General features: G+C 40.5%; 1 long non-coding RNA gene across 1 annotated transcript; it reads right to left on the reverse strand.

The window, feature by feature from the left end:
* Positions 1-2,383: 2,383 nt before the first annotated feature.
* On the reverse strand, positions 2,384-4,966 carry LOC142369949 (uncharacterized). Its single transcript, XR_012767748.1, has 3 exons — positions 4,608-4,966; positions 3,949-4,097; positions 2,384-3,734 (listed from the first exon to the last, which is right to left on the reverse strand). It is a non-coding gene; the product is annotated as an uncharacterized LOC142369949 (long non-coding RNA).
* Between the last annotated feature and the right edge of the window lie 341 nt (positions 4,967-5,307).

Genomic DNA, 5,307 nt, shown 5'->3' on the forward strand with positions numbered 1-5,307 from the left:
CTCAACATTTCGGCGAATCTAGTATGCATCTAGTGTACATCCGGGAACTTGAAAAAGTATGACTAGTAGGAATAGTAGGAGAAGTAGGCGGTTTCGAACACAGCCTATTATTTCTGCTTACTTGAATGGATTCTTATAAGTAGCAGCCTGTTGCAGTAGATCGGGTCATATTGTGCCTTTTTGTTTGGCATCTTCTTGAGATTTTCTGTTTTTTTCTTTGAAGGCTGATTTTTTTTTTAAATATCTACACAGGTTTGGAAGCCCTGTTGCTTAAAGTCTTTTTTGGCACTGGTACTGTGGGAGAAGGATGTCATGACATGCTCATGACTTCTGGCCTAGTTACATCCTGGGCCTTGTTGACTGGTTCATATGAATATTGTTGATAGTTAGAATGAGCGTGTTTATGATAAACTGCGAAAGCTCGGCGCCTCCAGAGAGGGCCACGTACACTTGTTATGATAAAACGGTATAAAAGGGTGTCACAAAATGAGCTCGTCGGACATTTTGTACATTCTGTATGCATATTTGCTGTGACAGTTTGTTCAATAAACTCCCCAATGGACGGCTGACCAACGCGGGATTCGACTCTAATTTCTCCACAACATAATGGTGACCCCGAATTCGTGAGAGTTTGCATCTGGATCCCGGCGGAGCGTGTCCTCTGTGCCCCGACAACCGACATCAGCTGTGAGAGCCGGCTGGTTGGATTTCCCACCATTACGACTGGCGTCTGTTAGTGGAGCACAGATCACAGGTTTCTTCCGGCTTCCCCAAATTTAAAAGAACACAGGAGAGAGACGGACCCTGCATTCGGTAAGCATTTCATTGTTACTTCTGCGCAGGGGGGCTGCTGAAATTGTTTGGGAAATTTTGGGCCAAGAGGAGCCATATGTGTGAATTGGGATAAAAATTGGGTAAACAGCAGCTTATGTGAGTTGTAAAGCAGACAGCTGTGGTCAGTTGGTCTGGCTTGTGTGGTTGTATTGTATTTTTGTGGTAATTAAGAAGGACTATAGTCGCTGCGCTCCGGCAAATTGTGAATCGGATGAATTCAAACTGGATTAATTAATAGCTGTAAAGAAGCGGGTAGGTTGTTGAGCAATCGCCAATAGTACCTCTTGCGTCTTATCAGCCATCCTTCAATGCATTGGGGGGAGGAACACTGACGGGAGTACGGGGTACACTAGACTCATTAAACATACGTGAAAATCATTTTCACTAGTCAAGGAGTAAAACGAATACTGATAATTGATTGACTGGCGAACATTAAAGTTCAACGATTGAATCAATCAGGCTTTCAAAAAAAAAACTCTGAAATGAAAAAATCCAGTTCTATGAGGAGCACATTTTAAGTATATATGTTTATATCATTTTATATATCTGCTTAGAACTCTTTGGAGTTATCCGAGACCTCAGTATAAAGACATTTAGAAGAAAGTTCAAATTCGTTTATGAAATTGACCACAGGAGATTATTATTGAGAGGTCACAGCGAAGCTGGTAAAGTACACGTCAGCATCTGTTGCTTTGGTCAAGAAACCATATCACAAGGCTTGTAGGGAAAACACATTTTGTATTCCATATATTGCCGACACCAACATCTCCTGAAAAATTAAAAGTCTAAATGAAAGAAATTGATAATTTAAAAATGTGAAGATTTGAACGGTGACTGACAAAACTTTGATCGACTGACTTGGTGTGAGTGTGTGGGACCGGTCTCTGTTGTCTGTCAATATGTGTGAAATCTGATGTTTTATTTGAATCTAAAAAAACAGAAGAAAAGGAAAAAGTTCTAACTCATCTCATCCCTTGACTTTTGAGTATTCGTAGTATTTTAAGTTAAACTCAGATTTGCTTCATTGTTATAATTTGCTTCATTGTTATAATTTGCTTCATTGTTATAGTTGCCACATTAATAACTTGGGGAGATAAGGAGTTGTTACAGTGAAGAGCTGTGATTTTTAAACGCTGTGTGTTTATTTCTTTAAAGTTCCCATGGCATGGTATAGTAGTGGCGCTTTAAATGGGCTTTCGAAGGCTTCAGGATGTTATACCCCCAGGCTTCTCAAAATTCACCCGAAAAACGCAGATTTGGCCACTTAGAAGAAAGCCGCATTTCAGCGCTTTCTCCAGTGCCCTGTTTTCCTAATGAGAAGCAAGGAGGAGCGCGAGGGGTGTGTCATGGCTGAATGGGGGCGTGTCTGATTCTCTGTTTTGGCTCCGCGCATGTTAGCTGCCTGCTAGTAGGAAAAAAAAATAGAAATGGCAGGTGAGCAAACCATCGTACCGTTCGCCTTCGACCCGGAATCGGACCCTGAAGCGAGGCGCAGGCAGTTCAGCAACAAACTGCAGATCAGCAGCGGCTTCAGCAAAACGTCTCAGAATGGTGAGTTTGAAATGTTATGTCTGGAAACGTTTATAGTTGGGTCGGTCCGAACCACTGAGGTGCGCAGATACTAGCAGTCGCTTAGCCTACGGTAGCCTAATTAGAGCAGAAATTGTAGTCACTACATCAGGACTACCTAAAATATTATTTTGGCTTACAAAACGTATAAGTTCCCAACTTATTTTGCAATGTGGGCACGTATTTGCAGTGCTAACATTAGTGAGTATGGCTGCTGGCATCTCCAGTCTCTACACCAAGTAACTTTCTCAATGTCGCCTTGCATTGTACAACAGTAACACTGCCAAAGTATTTCCCATAGTACACATTGCCAACATGCAAATGATTCTCCACCCAGTGTTGACATAAGGGGAGCGATTTATTACCAAGTTTTCTAGACAAAAAGGTTTACATGCTGTAATATACAAAAAAAAAAAAAAAAAAAACATACCTCATCATATCCTGACCAGGTGCTGGATCCAAAGTGTAACTACACGGAATGAAACTTATGCCACATATTTCTGTGTACACCTTTTTTAGTAGCCCGTCTTCACTGGGAACAGCCAGCTGTGCGTTGCCCATGTAGTTATACAGTAGCCTATGGCATGCAAAAAACATGATAGTATTCTGACCAGCATGTAATTATTCTCCATGCTCACATGTTAACTCATTTACTTGCCACTAAAGATGTTTCATTGTTATATTTGCCGGCATTACCTGAAAACAGAATATCATTACACTGCCTTTTTTTTAAAATAATAGGTGTCAATGGGGAATTTGCGAGATAATGCCCACAGAAAGGGAGAATAGATGCTGCATGGAGATCCCTCAGGTAACACTGTAAACATTTGGATCTACCTGTTTGGCAGTTTACGCCTGAGAAGAACCCATCGGTAAGCGTTGTAAAATAATCACTCATAGCCACATACATAAGAGTTTACAGTACACCCACCCAACAGAGCCTGATAATTCAACTATGCAGACAGTATGAAGAGTGTTTGTAGATTTATTTACAAGACATTAAAACACAATCAAGACTAATCCATAGGAATATGTAAATATGTACAACATAGCAATAACAGAAGAACAACAACATTCTCTTCAAGTGTCATTTTTTCTATCTGTTCTTCCAGGCGCTTCAGGTATTTGGCCTACAGGCAGTTCGTGGCGTGGTGCTGGGGCTTTTTGGGCCGCTGGATCAGAGTGGTCATTCCTGCCTGTGTGGTCCTGCGTATCCGTGCCGAGTACCCCGATGATGAAGGACACTGCACCGGGTTTAGACTGCCTCACGTGTGAAAAATTAGGTCCATCAGGACATCCACATACCCTTTCACACAGAACATTCATACACACTGTACACGCACAACATTTGTATATTTCAGTTAGTCATTTGTACATTTCAATGTTTATTTATATATTTATATTTGTTCTATATATATATATTTATGTTTGTTTAGATTTCTATTTCTCACATTTTTTGTATTCCTATTTGTTGGAATTAACCTCAGTAAATTTGATACAGGCAAAAGTAGTTGGACTTGAATTCTTGAACTTTTGAGGTCTTACCAAAGGTTGGCTTAGTCTTTTGACGTTTGACTGTGCACTCTCCCTTCTTGGATTTGGGAAAGGAGATTTTGAAGAGAGGTACACCGTCTGCTGTCTGGGCCTGTGGTCGGTTTGCATTTTCATTAAAGTGGATCGCCGCCAAGTACAGTCTGAAAGAACAAGAAACAATGTGTAAACGGTGTTTCTCACAGAATTTTCATTTGTCATGGTGGTGGGGGTTAGCTGGTAGAGACACATGCATCATCATGGGAGAGCATATGAAAAGCTCTTTTCCAAAATGCTATAGAAGCTGTTCTCATTACTTTTTTTTAAATCTGATTTCAAGCATCAGGAAAGTGATATCAGCTGAGATAGCATTTGAAACATTTAAATGCTGCTTTTAATGGTAGTAACAAATAAAACAATATTTTTGAAAGTAGGTATAAAACATTTTGGAAAAAGCTTTTCATATATTGTGAAGTTTCATAGGAACTATGATCTGAAAACCCCCTAAAAGTATACATTTTTTGGTAAATCAAATATAAATTACATTCACAAGACAATCTTTTCAGGGGACCTGGTCTAGGTGTTTTGTGCCTTATAGTGCTGGAGAAACCCGGCTCAATTATGACATTTCAGACAACAAAAACTTTCAACAACTACAAGGTAAAACATCTCACCTGCAAAGCATTCCAATATAGAGAAAGACAACATTCTTCGGTGTGGCTGCAGTCCTAGTGACAATGGGGTCAGTCTGGCAGGCAGCATCTCTGGTCCGGGATGTCTGGACGTGAGCACTTGATGTGCTGGCCAGTGAAGAGTGAACCTGATGCAGACAGAGAGCACACATCTCATGGTTCGAAAGCCGAGCATTACACTCGTGATAAACTGACGTGTCACGACAGATTTGAAGTCAGAATTGTGTTCGAATTGACAGATACATAATGGTGTATGTTCGAGGGAAGTCAGCAAACGTTTGCTAAACATCCTTCACCCAGCCACAACACCCGATCGCATATCACACACGAAAGACGCAGAAACGACTTGACGTCAAAAAAAAAAGTCACCAAACCGTAACAAATGCTTACAAAATATAAAGTCACCAATCTAAAGAAAGACTTACAAAATATGAATTGTTATCGTCGGGCGTCATTTTCCGTGTAACAGACGTATCTAGCCGCAGAACAGAACTAGACTTGCTTACCTTAGTATTCATGCTGTATGTAGTCCCCTACACGTAAGATACTTGGTCAAAAGACAAATGTCTTGTTTTACAACCAATTTTCCAAATCTAACCAGTTTAACAGAGTATTGGTTTTGTAGCGCAGCGTAGGTTTCATGGATAAATACCTCCACAGCTAATGTTGGCAAGTTAGCTGT

Source organism: Odontesthes bonariensis, chromosome 20, assembly GCF_027942865.1.
Source record: "Odontesthes bonariensis isolate fOdoBon6 chromosome 20, fOdoBon6.hap1, whole genome shotgun sequence".
Classification (NCBI taxonomy): Eukaryota; Metazoa; Chordata; class Actinopteri; order Atheriniformes; family Atherinopsidae; genus Odontesthes; species Odontesthes bonariensis.